Source organism: Lathamus discolor, chromosome 21 (genome assembly GCF_037157495.1).
Source record: "Lathamus discolor isolate bLatDis1 chromosome 21, bLatDis1.hap1, whole genome shotgun sequence".
Lineage (NCBI taxonomy): Eukaryota > Metazoa > Chordata > Aves > Psittaciformes > Psittacidae > Lathamus > Lathamus discolor.
The window spans coordinates 1,984,620-2,003,355 of NC_088904.1; the positions used below are offsets into that span (position 1 = coordinate 1,984,620).

At 55.2% G+C, this 18,736-nt stretch overlaps 1 protein-coding gene across 1 annotated transcript in view; it reads right to left on the reverse strand.

Moving 5' to 3' along the window:
• The window catches only part of CTXN1 (cortexin 1), a 36,431-nt gene extending 19,081 nt beyond the window's left edge, over nt 1-17,350 (reverse strand). Inside the window, exon 1 of the mRNA XM_065699759.1 lies at nt 17,261-17,350. The gene's annotated coding sequence lies outside the window, so the exon portion shown is untranslated. The remainder of the gene's footprint in view (nt 1-17,260) is intronic.
• Nucleotides 17,351-18,736: the final 1,386 nt, after the last annotated feature.

The following is an 18,736-nucleotide window of genomic DNA, read 5'->3' on the forward strand; positions in this document are numbered from 1 at the left end:
CTGGATGAGGCTGCTGAAGGAGCGACCCAACTCTGCCATCAGCTGCCCCCTCAATCACATACAGACACCTCCCCCTGTGTCTTTACAGCCCCCACATAGGCCTTCAGAGATCACATTTTGGTTTTCTTCCAGGCCATTGATCACCAAGGAGAAGCAGCCCTGCAGAACCCAGCTTCCACCCATAGTCGTTACCTCTCAGAGCCTGTATTAACACACTGCACAAGTGTGCAGCCCAGGGTAACAACCCATCCTCTGCTTACTGCCCTTCCAGGAGAGCATCACCCTAGCGCCATGAAGTCCATCAGCTCTCTTTTCAGTCAGCTCACGGTCAGGGGTGCCCCCAAAGTCCTCCAGCTGATCCAATGGTGAAAGAGCCTGACCAATCCTCACTGCATCCAACACAGGTTCTTACGGCAGCCAGGCAGCACCACAAGGGATACCCGTGGTGTGATGCCATCACCAACTGGGCTAAATCTCACACTTAGCTAAAACGCAAACAGGAAGGGTTCCAGTCTCCCACTGTGTCCTGGAAAACAAACTGAGGCTGAATGTTGGATGAAAACCAACATGGACTGCCAGATTCAAAGGCTGATGGTTAAGTGGAACAGGCAGTCGATGACCAGCGATGCTTTTCACAGGGCAATACTGGTCCAGATGCAATCTCAAAACCTCAGAAAGCTGGAGGAAAGAACTAAGAGAAACCTCAGCAGATACAAAGTGACTTGGTCTGGTGGTGGACTTGCAGTCCCGGGGTAAAGGCTTGGGCTTGATTTTAAAGGTCTTCTCCAACCTGGTTGATTTTGTGGTTCATGGAGGCAAAATAACACTCTGCACCAGGACCAAACAGCTGGAGAGCAGATGTGCAGCAGAGGACATGGAGATCCTGGTGGACACATTGGCCACGAGTCAGCCTTCATGTCCTCCAGGGCATACAGCTAACTGTTGTATCATGTAGGGAAGGCATTAGCTGAATCCATCAACCGAAACATAGGTGAGGAGCAGAGCTCCACTGGAGAGTGAAATGAGGGAGCAGCAGAAAGGACAGAGGTGCCAGAGCCAAGGGACTCATTTCCAAGAGCTTGGAGAACCAGTTAAAGCCTTCAGCAATGCCGCCACCCTGCAGCAATTGGTCAGGAGCAATCCTCCTGCCTCCCCCAGAAGTCCCAGTCACTTCTTTGCTGCTCAGATTCCAGGAGGATGGAAAGCAAAGTGGCTTTTGCCAGAGCTGCTTGCACTCAGCAGCTAAAAGGAACCATCTCACATTTCTGATTATCACTTCGGAGAAGGAAATGACCCAGGCTAATGGAAACTGGCAGACTATTATTAGTGATGACTTGATTCCTTCAGTAAACTGGAGCCTTGGATAGCTCAGAGCTGCATCCAGACTCCTCTTTAGGCTACAGATACATTCTCTGCTCTAGACATCTCTGAATGCGATAGAAGTGTAAGGACGGGACAAGAATACATCTGGGGACAGGGCTGAGGTCCTCAGAGATCCCAGTGAAATCATCCCAATGGGAGGTAAACATCTCCACATGGAGATTCCCAGAATCAAGCATTCCCATCCTCAACAGGAACAAAACTGGTCCCCACTCCAGCACTGAACACTGTGATAAAATGTTGTACGAAGCAGAATCCTCTCATCTGAATTAGCATTTGAAACTGAAGGGTTTCGTTCAGAACAGCATTTTGGTTTTCTCTCAAAGTTAACATTTTCCCCATGGGAAATATTGACCAAAACATTAAGATGTTGATGAAAAGAAGAAGACATTTTCATCCATAAGGAACCAAGGGAATGCAAGCCCTCAACCAGCACTATCACTGATAGACTGGAGGACCCACTTTAGGTCAGGCTCGGGTCCACCAGATGTGGGGAAGATGCCTGTAGGCAGGCACCCACAAGCGGGTCAGACACAGCAGCCCAGGTTAGGAAGGGATGAAGTTAGCAGAGGCCACCCTAGCATGGAAGCCCTTGGAAAGGGGCCACAGAGGCTTTGCCTTACAGGGACCCAGCCTTGCTTTGGCATTGTGAACGTGGCCTGTCCTGCTCCCGTATCAAAAGCTATGAGTAAATCCTTGGAAGAGGCTGGGTAATGAACTGACATTGAGTAAGTATTCCTGATTGGGAGCGTGTGACTCATTACAAATGTTTAATGATGAGTTCATCGGAGCAAGACCTCAGCACATCCCTCAAGCTCCCTTCAGAAGAGCTCAGAAGCACTCACTATTTCTTGGGGATCGCATAGAGACACAGTCCCTTACCCAAACACCCCCAAGCACCTCTGGTACCCCCAACACACACTCCGAGTGCATGCTGTATACACCACACAAGCATGCAGCCTCCATAGGCATGCAGGCATGCAACACGTATGCATACATCCCCCATCTCTGCATACATCCTCTCCTTCCCACCCACCCGCAGTGAGCATGTACACTCTTCAGCATGCCTACACAGCCCAGAGCGATGCACCACTGATCTGCACCCAAATCCCTCATCTGATCCAGCAGACCTGCTTGGTTTTTAATTCCTGAGTGCCTTCCATAAGACTGGGGGCTCCAGTCTTAGAATCCCAGCGTGGTTTGGGTTGGAAAGGGCCTTAAAGCTCCTCCAGCTCCAACCCCTGCCACAGGCAGGGACCCCTTCCACTGGAGCAGCTTGCTCCAAGCCCCTGTGTCCAACCTGGCCTTGAGCACTGCCAGGGATGGGGCAGCCACAGCTTCTCTGGGCACCCTGTGCCAGCGCCTCAGCACCCTCACAGGGAAGAGCTTCTGCCTAAGAGCTCAGCTCAGTCTCCCCTCGGGCAGGTTCAAGCCATTCCCCTTGGCCTGTCCCTACAGGCCCTTGTCCCAGGCCCCTCTCCAGGTTTCCTGCAGCCCCTTTAGGCACTGGAGCTGCTCTCAGGTCTCCCCTTCAGGAGCCTTCTCTCCTCCAGGCTGCCCCAGCCCAGCTCTCTCAGCCTGGCTCCAGAGCAGAGCTGCTCCAGCCCTCGCAGCATCTCTGTGGCCCTCCTCAGTCCCTGCATCTCAGATCTTATTCACCCTCCTCCTGACGCCTCTGCACAATTCAAAACATCCCAGCACATCTCATTGCCTCCTCCAGGGCCTTTCCTAACAAGCTCAGCTCTCAGGGATTAGGAAATGCCTTTTTAGCCTATTTGTCACTCCTAACCTGAAAACAACATCTTGGATGCTCTAGCTCTAGGACCTTCAATACCAGTGCACCCAAGGCTATATACAGCAAAAGAGCTTGTAAGTGTGGGTTACACACAGCAGGGGCTGGTGTTCATGGGACCTTCAGCAGGGAAAGGAAGGAGGAAGATGGGGAACAAAGCTGGGCAGGTTCCGCAGGCAGCCTGTGCCTTTGGATCTGCATTTTAACTCATGTTTTGAACAGCCATTAAAAGCAGATGTGCCACAGGCCTTCCATCAGCACAAATGCTTGATAAGCTTACAAGATAGCTGCCGAAAAAAGAGCACGAGTGTTTATGCCCTGTGCAAACAACACACATAAATGCTGACTAATGCTTGTGAGATGGGAAGTAACTGTATTACTGCTAATTAGCAATTAAATTACTTGGTAATTTCTTGGATTTAAATAGTAATAGAACTTTAAACAATGCAAAGCGAATCAGGGCTTTAGCATTTAATTACCAGGCTTTCACATTAATTATTTAGCAAGTGGGCAAATAAGCTACTGCAAAGAAATCCATTGCTGCAATTAAGTGATTTTAAGTTGTTTCTTTGGCTTGCTGTCCTGCTTGCCCCCATTCACGTGCAGCAACATGCAGGCTGGTGCCTGGGTATGGGGTCCCTGCCTTTGGCAGGGGGTTGGAACTGGATAAGCTTTAAGATCCCTTCCAAGCCAGACTGTTCTGTGGTTTCTGTAGGTGATGGCTGCAAGCATGCAAGAGTTGGATTGCCCACCCCAGGCTGCCCAGCTCCCTTGGCATGCTGCAGCACCCTGGGTCTGCACATGTAGAGCTGACACCTTCGAGGAGCTACCTTAGAGGAGGGTTTTAAACAAGGAACTGATGAAAGCATGAGCATCTCCAAAACCCACCTGCCCCCAGCACTGAAATGAGTCCAAGGATGCTGAGAACAGCCCGGAGCTTTGTTAAAATTCAGCTGGAGTGGATTGTCCCAGAACTCCGTTGCCCATCTGCATCTCACTCATCTCTAACCTAAATCTCATTACCTCCAGATTAAGCTGATCACTTCTCATCTTGTCCCAGCAGACGCAAAGAACAATTGATCACTTTATAACAGCTTTATGCGTTGGGAAGAGTTCGCTCCCTTTCTTTGCTAATCAAATCCAGCTCGTTCTGCCAGCCCCCCCCCCGATCCTTCTTAACTCTCTCAAGTCCTGCTGCTTCCTCCAGCTGGGTGGGAGTGATGTTTGGAACACACAGGGCTCTGCAGAAGGATGCATCTCCGGCAGGGAACCGGGCCACCCAGGAAAAACTCTGCCAAGGTTCCCTGCTCCCACACTTCTACATCACTTCCCAGTTTCTGGGCATATTTCTAATGTCTGGTGGAATATGGGAAAACCCAAGAAGAAGATAACAACTGCAAGAGGGGCATCGCATCCCGTCCCATCCCATCCCATCCTGAGCCTGCTTGCTATGGGTTGCCGACTGTGTTTTGCCTGGGACACAGTCAGACAGGGCTGGATTGCACCACATTGTGCAGAAGGGACAAGTCCTTCTAGGGTCAGAGGGGATGAGCTGGAGCCTGGCGCTCTCTGCTCTTGGCCTGAAATGGGATCATTTCTGGACAAGCCTCCTGCTCAGACAGTGGCATCACCACCAAAGCCCAGCACTTGCCAGGCAGCATGTTCAGCTGCAGCTTCAGGGGAAAAGAGTCATAGAAATAGGTAACATTAAGAGAGACAGCATTAAGTGAATGCATCGCCCTGCTCAGGTGGTACCCTTCAGCCTTTTGCATCAAAAATCCTTCCAAATCAGCAAACACCTCCTTGAGGACTTGAATTATTCATGCCATTTTTGGCAAGAGAACTCCAGCTTCGCCCAAAGCTGCTCCATTTCTCCATTCCAGCAATGGCAACCTGTGAAACCAGCCCCCTTCGCTGCTCTGAGCTTCCTGTCTGCTGGCAGGCAGGAGCATGGAGGAGAAGGAAGTAGGAGGAATTGCACAGGATGCTTTTCCTAGCAAGGACTGTGCCTTCTCGCCCCTTAGCTCAGCTTGAGGTTAACAGCAAAACCAAGAACAAGCTCCTGGGGAGTTTTTGTCACTCTTCTGCTCAGTGGCAAGGAACCCAAGGACTGGAAGGGACCCAGGAGCCAGCCTGGTTTGGTGCAATCAGATCCTTCCAGAGTAATCTTGGCTGTGGTGGGGATATGAACATCCACAGCTCAGGGTATAGGTGGCTGCAGCCTGCTCTACACTGCTGGCATCTTCAGATGGCCAAGCCACAGTGCTGGGGAGCTCACCCATAACCTGGCTCTAGCTCCTGGGCTGCATTAGAAAGAGCATAGCCAGGAGTTAAAGGGAGGCAACCGCTGAACAGAGGGGAGCACTCATGAAAGCGCATAGAGGCAGGGTCCCATCAAACTGGAGAGCATTCCTGGTATTCAATTCAGGAGCTCCTGCTCTCCAAATGAGAAGCCCAGCCCTGCTCGGACTTCTCCACTGGAGAGGACTATCCCACCCGTGCAAACAGACAGCAAAGGCTTTGACCCAGCTCCAAGTGGCTCCTGCCAAGCTCAGAAAGCAGCAGCCAGGAAGGGCAGAGCAAACAGCACAGCCGGAGCCCCACAAAGAGGTGGGTTGATGAAAGAGCCTTAAAGAGCTTCCTCTGCGAAGGGCCCGACAAGTGTTTTCCAACAGAGCATCCCCAGTGAATCCAAAGGGAGAATGAAGTTTTCAAAAGCCAGCATGGGCCAATTGTTCTCATTAAGGAATGCCAAAGGCAAAAAGAGCCATCACCCTGCTCCTGGCATCTGAATGCTCTGGGATCCATCCCTTCCACCCCTCCAGTGCAGAGGCAAATGGAAGCAGGAGAGGGAGAGAGAAAAGTGAAGGCAAAGCCTTGCTGGAATTGGCCTGCATCTCCCACAAAGCACCCCGACTGTCAGCAGCCTGCAGGGCTAGTGTGGGGAAACTGCAATCCCTGCAAGAGCTTTCTCCTGGAGAACATCCCTCCGGTCTTTGTAGGCAGGAACATGACACTGCAGGACCAAGCAAAGACCAGAGGGGCTGAAGCAACCAACAACAGCATCCCCAGGACAGAGCTGCTCTGCAGCTCCTGTCAGCTGAGATGAGCTGATAAAGATGCAGATCGATTCCAGGTCTCCAGCCTGTGTAAATCGATGCTGTTCTCGTGACTGGAGCAGATTGCTACTAACTCAAGTGATGTTATCAGCAGTGAGAGACACAAGGCTGCAGGAAGCCAGGGTATCCCATTTCTGCTTCCCTTAGGGAAAGTGCTCATCATATCCCATTTTGGCCACAGTTCCCAGCATCTGAAGCACTCCCTTAGCCCGACCTGTACTTGGGCAACCATGAACCCACCACAGACACAGCACTGCCCTGGATCACAGCAAGGGCTCAAGCAGATCCCTCTGACCCATTGTCATCTCCTTACCCCAGCTGTAGCCAGAACTGCCCACAGCTTCCCCCGTGTGACACCATGGCCAAGGATGCATCCACGAGGGAATGGTGGGATGGGATGAGTGACACAAACAGGACAGCCAGGCTAAACATTCCTGCCTGGCCTGATGGCTTTTTGGTGTTAATGGAGGCGCAGGACTTTGCTTTTGTAAACCAGTGCCTATAAACAGCTCAGACATTCACCCAGCACAGGGCAAGGCTCTCTAATCCCTACTGTGAGCTTATTCAGCAGTACAAAAGATAGCCCTGATGTTTGATGCTGCCTGTTATATTCATCTGCAGATATTTTGGTGCTAATGAACCCTGGGGATCTGATGCATCCAAAAGATCACCTTCAGACCTGGAAAGGGTTGCTAGTTCTGCATCCCACTGCAGCTCTCACAGCTGGACTCTGCAGCTCTGGACTTCACCATGTAAAATCAGGGGGAAACAAAGGTACCCTGCTCTCCTCTCAGGGGTAGGGACCCTGAACTGCGGGACCAGAGCAGCAACATTACCCCTGCAGCTCAGCACAGGGGTGGCTGAAGGCCTCTCTTACCTGGGGCACAATCATGGACCCCCATGCAAAGGCTGCCCACATCAGGAGCCCAGGCTCACCGGAGCCATGGGGCACTCTGCCACGGAGCCAGCCTGTTCAGAGCAAGCAAAGGCACTTGGCTGCTGTGGGATGGTTCCTTCTGTGTGGGGTTTATCACCTGAAGCCCTTCTCAAAGCTCAGCACTCGGTGTTAGAGCTTTGGTGAGGGTCATGATGCTTTTTACCCCGAGTCCTGTGACTGCTGCCGTTCCCCACCGGGGAGGTGAAATTCAGGATCAGTCCCATATTCTGGAAGAGTCAAACCTGGATCTGTGAGCCTGGGAAGCAGAGCACGAGGTGCAGTGGGAGGCAAGAGCATCTCCAGAACTAGAGCCACAGGCAACAAAGACACCCTATTCCTTCAGCCCACTGCTGAAACACTTCCCCCTTCCCACATCCGCTGTGCCAGTCTCATGCTGTGTGCGCAGAGCAGGAACAGGCAGGGACAAGCAGGACGCAACACGGCTGCTTGTCTGCAGCTACGGAACATCAGGAGATGGGACCATGCTCCATGGAGACCATCCCAGCCTTTGGGCTGCAGCGAGGTCAGCTGCCACTGGGCTAAGCTCCGGCGAGGTGCCAGTTACCTAAACTCACAGGGCAGTGCTGGTCTTGTCTGTACTCCCCTTGCTAACTGCACAAGGCCCCTTGTGCCAGGACACTGTGTGCCATCACGATGCCAAGCACTTGTCATCACTTCTTGATTTGCTTCCCTGCCACATAACAACCGAGAAACGCAGCCCCATGCTCATTCCTGGAAGCATGTTGGCACACCGGGATGCGCGGCTGGTCCGAGTCCTGCTGACTCCTCCAAGACTGCTCTTACTGGAAAAGAGAATCGCAACCCAAAGACACGCGGTCTCTACCCAAACCCTGGCACCTCCAGAACAAGAACTCCTTTGGCTGACGGAGATGATGCTCTCCCCCTTGCCATCCACTGAGCTTTGCTCTATTCTTGCCCCAGCTCCACTCTCCATTGTCATTTATGTCAACCCCACCAAGCAAAGACCAGGTCTACCGGTGTAACTGGAGCCATGGCACAGGTCTCAGTCACCATCCACCTCCCCATTGGGCTTATTGGAGCTGACGCTTCCCCCAAGCCTTGTTTGCAGCCCATGTGCTGCACACAGAGGTTGTGCCCTGCTCCTCCTCCTCCATCACCTGGGTGCCCAGATTCATGCAAAGGGGCCCTGTGGCCCTCTGTCAATGGGCAAGGCTTGGCCAGCTGGTAGGAGAAGGAGGTGTGGGGCAAGTGGTCCATATCCAGCATGTGGATCTGCATCACCAGATCCCAGTGCAGGACAAACCAGGAGGCTGCTCCAGGCAAAGAACAGGGATGAGGGAGGGGAATGGGGGAGGGAGAGTATTATAAAACCAAGACCTTGAAATAGGCAAGGGAAATTTGGCCTGCACTGCTCACCCTTCCAGGCCTTAATCCCTTCATTAGCACACATGCCCAATGCAATTAAAGACAAAGTCCCAAATCTGCAATGCAGACGGTCTGCACCAGCAAAGGGGTCTTTGAAGTCATCTCTGCATTAACTGGTATCTCCCAAGCCAAGGAGCATTTCCCATATCATCCAGTTCTGTGGGGCCGGCCCCCAAGTCTAGTTGCATCCCATGCGTTGGGCTCTGTGGAGGAGTCCCAGGTGTTGAAGAGGGATGGGGACAGGCTGGTCCAGCCAGAGGAGATCTCTGGGGCAAGTGGGGCTGGAGCTGGTTACACACAACCAGCAGGAACAACGGCAAAGGCAATGAACGCAGAAGGTGTGACCAGGTTTTCTTGTCACCGAGTCTCTGCACCCCTCCCTGCAGGTCTAGATCCCCATTCTAGACCTAGATGGAGACAAGCTCCATCTGGCCTCAAGAACCTGCAACCCTGCAAGACCCAGAACAACTTGATGGCAGGTTTATCTCCACCTGAAGCCCTCACATCTTGCCTCAGTATCTTCCTACAGTCCCTACCAGAAGGCGGGAGATGGGTCCGTGGTCCCCATTACCCAAGCATCACACGTTCAGCAGGCACATCTCACGGTACCTTAAGCAAGTCCAACATCTCCATCACCTCCACACTTCATAGACACCAACAGTTTTGGCCCTGGCTGACCCATGCAAGCTCCCCATCCCTCCTTGCTGGCCACTGTGGGCTTCGCAGTGATTTTTAACCTTAACTCCACAAGCCCAGTCGGAGCTGGCACCACACCAACATCTCAAACCCCACAAGCAGAGCCTTCATCCCACATCCCCCAAACCTGGGCCATCCAGGAGCTCAATGCCACAGGGAAAACCCGGACAATGAGGGCACGCAAAGCCACTTCTGCAGAGGAAGTTTGTGACCGCACATGTATATGGTTTGTATGGCACAAAGGTACATGTGTGGGCACACACATCTGTACGAGTACACACATCTGCCCCTGTGCCCCTGCTCAGATGCGCACTGAAGAGCATCAAACAGCTCTGCTTCTCCCCAGAGGCCTAGTGTTTATCCATTTATTGTTGCTGATCATGGCCTATCACTTTCTGGGCTATTATTGCCTTAGATTTATTTCTCTCTTTTATTTAATACATGGAAGAATTGGTATGCTGGGAGCATCAGTGCCTTGAGCTGCTTCCATAGCCACCTTGCCAGAGGCTCGTGCAGGCTGCAGCACAGGTCTGGGTTGGTGTTGCTGCTGGGGTGTAGCAGAGCTGTGTGATGGGGACAGGCAGTCATTGCCACCAGAAGCAGCACTGCCCACCCTTAACAAGCGAGCAAGGATGATGCCTGGTTTGGAGGCAGTCAAACAGCACAGATATGAGGACTGTGAGGGATAGAACTTATGGGGAGAAACACCCCCAGTGTCCTTGCTTGGAGAAACAGCCTGTGAGACAGCTGCTGATAGGGGACCTAGAGGCTTGGAGGTGAAGTAGAAACGCTTAGCCTGAGCTAACAAACCAAAGCTGCTATCGCTGCACATCTTGGGAGGGGATAAATAGGTAAATAAATAAATGAATCAAGGAAACGGGTCCCACAGGATCTACAGAAGAGGGAAATAGGGCTGCTCAAGATGCGTTACGGCATTAAGCCCTGTGTCTTCATGCATCCCCAGGGAGAGGTCTTCTGTGCTTCTGTGGCTTCGCTCCCTGCATCTACTCCCATCCCTCCTGCCTTCCCAGGGAAGCAGCAGCCCATGGTGAAGGGAAAGGACAAGCCTGGGGAAGAAATATGGCTCCTCGTGGGGCATGGAAAGCACAGCACAAAGGAGTTGCCTGGAGGAAAGCCTGGCCATGCAAAGTCATGCCAAGGGATGCCTCCCCATGCCGTGCGGTGGAGCAGCTCCCACAGGATGCTCCGAGCACACTGCTGAGCCCAGACTAATGTAGGAATATGAGGCATGGGGCAACACTCATCCCTTCATGGCAATTGCAGGACTGTAAGGCAGGAGGAGAGGGCTGCCTTAGCCCATGCATCTCCACACAAGCAATGAGCCTGCTGCTTCCAACAGCACCCAGGGCTTGAGCTGATGCTTTATTATCCACATGGGCTCCTGGTACTAAGGGTGTCATTACAGCTATTATTACAAAAGGCAACAGACCCTGCTTGGGTCGCTTCTGTAGGCAAAAGGACTGCGTAAGCCCATGTCAAGGTTTTGGAACCTGAACTCATGATGTTTGAACCCTGGCACTGGCTGCATCTTAATCCCCATCTCTCTTCAGTGCCCACACCCCCTGTCATCCCATAGCATCTCTCTGCCCATCCTAGCAGATCCAATGGCATCTTCCCTCCATTAACCCACCCAGCTCCCCTGAAGCTGGTAGAGCTCTGCCAATTGGCATGGACAACCCAGGGGTGACAGCTCTGCCCCTCCATGTGTCCAGATCCCATCTATCTTAGTGCATGCCCCACAAACCAGAAGCAAGAGCTCTTTTAAGCAAAGGGCTCTGACTGCGTGGAGCCACACATCAGAAACCACTTCATGGCAGGGAGAAAGGACATGGACTCCATGACATCCATGTGATGCTGCTGGAGGTGATCACAGCTCACAAGCCCATGTCTGCGGTACCTGGCCCACTTGCCCAAGAGCTGCTGCTGACAGGGTTCAGCCAAGACACATGAATTGAGGCCCATGGAGAGATCCAGGTGGTATGATCACACTATCCCAATGGTCTAGCCCTATCACAGCAAGGGATCGGGCTAGAGCCCACTCTACAGCTCAGGAGTTCAGAATCAGGCTCTGGAAGGGGCTGCTGACCACCATCCCCTGCAATCCTCCCTGGAAGCTCCACACCAGCCTGAAACCAGCTTGTTCCTCCCCAAGCACTGCATGGGCTGGAGGCTGCTCCTGGATCTCACCAAAGAGCCTGAAGATGAGATCAGCACAGCCCACACCTAGGATGAGTGTGACAGGAGCGTTGGCATCTCCAGCATCTCCGTACTGGAGGCCAGATGGGGAGATCCTGTTGTTCGTGCCCTCCTCCCTTGCAAAACTGGCACTAAGGTGTGCAGACACCAACCCCTACATGTGTGGGCAACGTCTCCAAGTCTCCTGAAGGCAGAACAGACTCCCACCACCACTGACTCCTGGTCCCATGGAGCTGCCCTATTCCCCAAAGCCATCAAGACAGCTCCAACCCTGAGAGAAGCAACAGCTAGGAATCCATTCCCATAGCCAGCATCATCCCTTTACCCCTCAACCACTGCCTCAGTGCTAACTGACCAGTGATGCTCTGGGACAGCACTGTTAGCAGATGGGGATGAGTAGACAGAGAACAGGTAAGTCATGACCTGGATCTCAAAGAGTGGGACATCACTAAGGTGTCCACATTCAGGAATGGGGCTGAGCAATCCCAGATCCTTGCTCTCAAAGCCCACACTGCTTAAGGAAGGGCAGGAGAACATGCGCTGCCCCAAATCTGGGTCCCACCAGCACTTAAACACCTTCTGTTCCAAAGCATCCTCCATACCTCTGTGCCTGTCCCCACTGCAGCACCACTCCACTATGGTCCCTTCCAACCCAAGGTTTCTATCAGGCTGCTCCAGCCCATGGCATTTGTTAAGAGGAGTCTGAAGGTGACCATCAGCTCACAGAGCTGTGGGATGAATCCCCTCCCAACAGCCTTGAGCCACATCAGTTGTGAGCAGCACTGCCCCATGGCTCCCTGAGCTGAAGGGGTCCCCATCCTGCTGGCACCACATCCATTGCTGTGTCGATGGCTGTAGTCACCTCGCACATTCAGAGCCCCTGCAGCAGTGAACAGGAGGGTTAATGCAGGCCTGGACATGGCCAAGTCCCTTGCAGAGCCCATCACACCCAAAGGTGACTCCTCAGCCCCCCAGCTCTGCGGCCCCAGACCTGATGCGGTTTAATCCCACCCAGAGGGGCAGCAAACTCATTGCGCTCCCGTCTCTGCACCTCCCGTTGCGCAGCGAGGCTGGGCAGGCAGATCAAGGACCGCACCAGCACGCTGCCGAGCCAGATCCAACAGCATCCCATGCCCACAGCACCCCCCTTCTCCCAGAGACCCTGCACGTGACTTGTGACACCCCTGGAATGTGGGAGGAGAAGCGAGCTTGCTTCTGGTCTACAGCCTACTAACACAGCTCAGAGGCATTCAGTGCTCCAGAGCCCAACCAGGGCTGAAAGCAAAGCTCGGTAAATGATGTTCTGCCTAATTTGGAGCTCCCAGGAGCTGTTTGTTCCTTTCCATGGACTCAAGTGATCGCTCTCTTGTGGGCACGATGATCCCTGCTCAAACCCCTTCTGTTCCTAAACGCTTCCATTAACTGGGTAATTCAACCAGCAGCTAAGTGTGCTTCCAAATACAGTGGTTTAGAGTACAAAAACCCTCCCCAAAGGAGGTTCGTCCTCAGTGTCTGGGATGTAGAGATCCAGGAGGCACTAAGCCCTGCCAGGATAGGAAGAGAATGGCAAATAAGGGCTCGAGAGGTCATTAATATCCACAGCTATGTCTGTATTACTGGATCCTGGCCCAGGCTCCAGATCTACACCTCAGCTACGTCCCAGCTTCACCGCAGCATCCTGCTTCCCCACACAACAGAAGCCTTCTGCCTATGCTGGAGGGCAGATGTGGAGCGGTCCTGGATGTGATCTAGTCTCATGCTCTGCGAATGAGGAAGCTGGGAGGAAACAGAGACAGGACACCTGATCCAAACCAGCCGAAGGGCTATTCCATCCCACAGCACATCATGTCCAGTATAGAAACTGGGTGAGTTACCTGGAAGGGACCGATCGCTGCTGGGGTTGGGCTGGGCATCGCTCAGCGGGTGCTGAGCAACCGTATTGCGACATCAGTGCAGGGTGCGAGTCGCCCACATCCAGGTCTCCAAGACGACCCTGCAGCATCTCTGTGAATCAGCACAGACCCGAGCTTCCCGACCGGGAACACTGAGGAAATGCCCTTCCATCAAGGCCAGCCCCTGACCCACAAAGGGGCTTTGGGTTGGGGTTGCTCTTGTCTAATGAAAGCCAACACCGGCAGCAACCAGCCAGGGACCCCCAGAGCTTCCCCACCAGCTTCAGCCTCAGACAAGCGCTCTCTTGACCGCAGGGGTGCTGTGAGCACCTCGCTGGGTGGCAAAGTTTGCAGCAGGAATGGCCACTGCCCCTTCCCGGTCCAGTAAAGGGAAATGCCATAAGCTCAGCTCTGCAGCCCTGCAGGAAGGACGCCTGCTGCAGTGAGCCCAGAGGATGGAGATGTGCAGGGGAGGGCTGGCCGTGATCCCCAGGGGTACATGGGGTGCTGCTGGTCTGCGCCTGGCTGCAGGATGCTGCAGAGAGAAGGGGAGGCCAGAGCCCCGATTTACACTCATATGGACACCAGCACATCCATGGGGCAGGGGCATCTTCTAGTTTTAGCTGGGGAAGCACAAACAAGAACTGGCCTGATGGCAACAAGCAGGGAGCAATGAACCTGGGCTAAGCTCTGCTTCAAAGCCAGTTAAATGGCAACCACCTAAGGAGGGAAGACAGCATTCAGCAGCTTCAGGAGCCACAGCAGAGCCTGGAAGGGGCCAGGGACAGGCCAGGACAGAGGTTATGCTGGCTTTGCTGGCACATGCAGAGCCCAAGGAATTGCCCTGCTCGTCTCAGTGCAACCAAAAGGACACCAGGACAATGCTGGGCAGCAGGGCAGGGACCGAATCCTGTCCGCAAAAGGGACCATAGGCTTGAGAGCCACAAGCAGAACACTGCTGAGAGCAGAGCCAGCACTGGGGACTTTGAGGATGCTGACCCATGGAGGCTTGACCACTTCAGACCCACACAGAACCAACCAGGTTGGAAAAGCCCTTTAAGCCCATCCAGTCCAACCGTTCCCAGCACTGCCAAGGCCACCCCTGCCCCATGGCACTGAGGCCTCGTCCCCACGCTGTGTGAGCACTCGCAGGGCCGGTGCCTGCAGCCCTGCCCTGGGCAGCCTGTGCCAATGCCTGAGCACCCTCTGGGGCAAGAATTGTTCCTCAGCTCCATCTAAACCTGCTCTGGGGCAGCTTGAGGCCGGTTCCTCTTGTCCCATCCCTTGTTCCTTGGGAGCAGAGCCCAGCCCCTCCTGGCTCCATCCTCCTGGCAGGCACTTGTAGGGCACCATCAGGTCCCCCCTGAGCCTTCTCTTCTCCATCTGAACCCCCCAGGTCCCTCAGCCGTTCCCCATCACCGCTGGGCTCCAGGCCCTGCACCAGCTCCATTCCCTTCTCTGGCCCCGCTCCAGCCCCTCAATGTCTCTCTTGCAGTGAGGGGCCCAGAGCTGAGCACAGGATTCGAGGTGCAGCCTCACCAGTGCGAGCACAGGGGCACAATCCCTGCCCTGGCCCTGCTGCCGCACTGGTGCTGATACAGCCCAGGATGCTGCTGCTCCTTGGCTGCCTGGGCACCCACTGGCTGTCCCCATTACCGGTCAGTTTTGGGTCCCTACAGCTCTGCCCTGGCAGGCACCAGCTCCTCCTCACACAAGTGCTGCTGCCACAGACCTTGCAGCAGCCTCTCTAGGTCCTTGTTCTCCATCGCCTGGCCTCATGCCCCGGAGCAGCCACCCCCTGCCACCCTCCACCCATCTGGCAGCCTCTTCATTTATCTTTATGCCTTTAATCCTTCAGTTAAATGGCGCAGCTCTGCACTCAAAGCTGGAAAGAAACAGCCTAATGGCCATTAAGTTCCCCTCCAGAATATTACATTTAGATCCATCAATTTTACTTTGTAGAGAATATTTGCAGTAAAATCTGAGCGAGCTCCCAGGCTCCTGACAGCCCAACAGGGGTTTCTTCCTGGGAGCAGCTATTCAGAAAACCCATCGGCTCAGGATTTACTTGGCAACAGGAGGTAGCTCGGAGCCACCAGCCAGAGGATGCCACCCGCTTCTGTCACCCACGTCAGCACCCATGAAGAAAGCACAGAGGCGATAGAACAGGTCTGCTGCTATAACCCAGCATCCTCCTATTGCAAGCCATTGCTCCAGCCCTGTCCTCACCGAGGGAGCGCTGGTCACTGATGTGCAGTCCACCTCATCCCCACTGAGGGCTGGGAATGCTGCCCTGGCCACACTGCAGACAGAGCAGCGGAGCAGCCAACTGCTAGGGACAAAAGAGCAGGTTCTCTGGCAGAAGCACAGTGAGAAGCAGCAGGACTTGTCTCCATGGCCCAGCCTGTGCCACCTGCAACAAGTGAGCAGCACGGTGAGGACAGGACCAGCCCATGGAGCAGGCTGGCAGCACACAGCGAGGTTGTGCATCCCCGCAGCACAACCCTGATCCAAAGGTTTTCCAGGGGGATGTGCAGGTTGGGCATTTCACCCGTGCCATGTGCACGGTAGGACCAGCCCTACCAAAAACTACTTGCAGCAAAATCAAAGGATGCTTCCAACTCTGCCACCTCCCAGCTGCAAACCCAAGGACCAGCACGCTCCCAATGACACTGACAGCAAAGAACACCACCACATCCCCTGGGCTTTACCTTGCAGGGGCCTTACCCACCTAGCCCCAAACTGGGCTTTACTGGGACAACAGGCTCCTGCTGGGTGGGGTGGTTCCATCCAGCTCAAGATCCATGCCCCAAGCAAGGCATTAAAGTGGTTGGAGGCCTTGAGCACTGTGTTAACACATCACAGCGAAGCTTGGGGTGATGAGGCACTTGCTGTGCCTTGAGACAAGGGAGCCTTGTCCAGCAGACAGTGCATCCCCAGGTACTGCACACAGGTCTGCCCTGCCAGCCTAAGGGGTTTCTTCCTCTGGTTTGGGGGGGAAAAAATCACAACAGCTGGGATTAAACAGCACATCCCTGGAAACGGCAGGAAGGCGAGGATGGGAGTAAAGCGCTGGGGAGCCCCCAGCCATTGTCACATCCCCACTTGCCACTACAAACAGCTTGTACCCTCATGGTTAACGTGAGGCTCTGCACCAAAACCTGCCTCCGGCTTGCCCAGCCTTCCCGGGGCTCAGGAGAGCCGAATTCCCCCCGCCACGGGCAGGGCTCAGCGACACTCCCAGCATCACTCGGGCTCCTCCCGCAGCTTCAACTCTTCCCAAGGGGGCTGAGGTTTAGATGACCCCAGCCCCACCGTGGGGCTGCCCGGGCTGGCTCCTTTGCCCCAGTCTCGGTGCAGCTCCCCCCTGCTCCCGCACAGCCCCACAAGGGAGAAATCAGCCCGATTTCAGCCAAAAGTTTCACCGATCCGTGCTGGCTCCCCAGACCCGAGCATCCTCCAGGCCCCTCAGCCCAAGAGGTCCTCCACAGACCCCCCCCCCCCCCCCCAATCGCTTCCTGCTGTAAGAACTCCAAAATCAGCGCGTTTGCAGCAGCTGCAGAAATTCCCTGTTTCCGACTTCTTCCCCACAATGCCCCACCCGGTTTTCCCATCCAGGAGCGCTATTCCTGCCCAAACCCCCACTCCCCAGCCTCAAACAGACCCTCGGGAGCACAAACACAGCCCCTGCACCCCCCATCTTCCTAGGGCCCACGGGAACCCCACACACACCGGGGATGGGGTCGCGGGGGAGACACAAACACAAACACAGCCGGTACCGGGAGCATCCCCCCTCCATCCCCCGTTCCTCCCCGCTCACCTGCGCTCCGCGCCCGCCCCGCGGCTCCCCGAGCCCATCCGGACCAGCCCCGTTCCCGGCCGCTTCCCGGAACGGAACCGCCGCCGGCGCTTGCGGGGCCGGGGTTTGAATTCCTCCGACCGGCCGTGATTGGGCTGCGGGAGGAGGGGGGGGGGCACCGGGGTGGGGCCCGGGATTGGGAGCGGGGGGGGGGGGGGGGTGTGGAGGGATGCGGGGGGGTGGAAACGGGGGGATGCAGCGGCTGGGAGGAGGGGAGGGGGAGGTGGGGATGGGGATGAGGAGGGGGTAGGGGTTGTCAGGGGGGTGGGATAACGTGGGGATGCAGGAAGGGGGGGAGGATGGAGTGCTCGGGGGGGTGGGGGGTGAGACAGTGGGGATGCAGGGGAGGAGTGGGGGAGAGTTGGGGATGTTGAGGATGCGGCGGCATGTGGTACCCTGGGGATGCAGGGGGATGTTGGGGTGCTGCAGGGGGATGTGGGGGGCTGCAGGGGGATGTGGTACCCTGGGGATGCAGGGGGATGCTGGGGGGATGCAGGGGGATGTGGGTGGATGCAGGGGGGTGTGGTACCCTGGGGATGCAGGGAGTGTGGGGCACACAAGGGATGTGCTTTCATGCGGGCGGGGTGGAGGGGTGGGGTGTCTGTGCGTGGAATGTGGATACAGGGGAATGTGATGCTACGGGGTCCCTGGGGAGGCCACTTGGGTGGCTGGGGGCTGCAGTGGGTGTGTGCTGGTGTGTACTGTGGGAGGACCTTGGGGACGCAGTGGGGGGGCCATTGCAGGGAGGAGTAGTGCCATGGGGCTGCTGTGGAAACGCAGAGAGGTTAAGGGGGGGTGAGGTAGCTGCAGGGGCATGGAGGGTGATCAGGGGGATGGCAGTCCCAAGTGGAGATGCAGGGGACAGGTATGGCCTTCGGGTAACAGGGGTGCAGCACTGGGGATATGCAGGAGCAGGGATGCAGGGCTGGTGGGTTGCTGCGGGGACAGAGGAGGTGCGGGGCTTGTGGAGCAGGGAGCAGTGAGGGGTGCTTGGGGGTCTGCTTTGAGGGTGCTGGGAGGGCACAAGGAGTGGTGCTGTGGGGAGGATGGTGGCCCTGAGGGAGGGTGCCATGAGGAGGGGTGGCTGTGTAAGGTGCACAGTGCATGAGGAGTGCCCCAGCGCTTGTGGGACCAAAGGGGTGATGATGCTGCCAGAGGTTGGAGCAGGAGGTTGTGGGCAGCAGAGGGGCAAGGGAGGAGCTGCAGCCAAGGGATGCTGGGGAAGGGACCACAGCCTTGAAGTAGACAATTTGCAGGAGAGAGCCAGGATTCTCCAGTCAGGAAAAGATCCCTGTCTAATGCATTCCCGTTACAGCATTGCTGCTGTTTGTGCTCAGCACCAGCTCACAGCTGGGAGCACACTTTGCTATCAAAGACTAGCAGAGCTCCCCTGTCCTGCTGGGGCATCTCCAGGGGACTTGCAGAGCCAGCATGGGG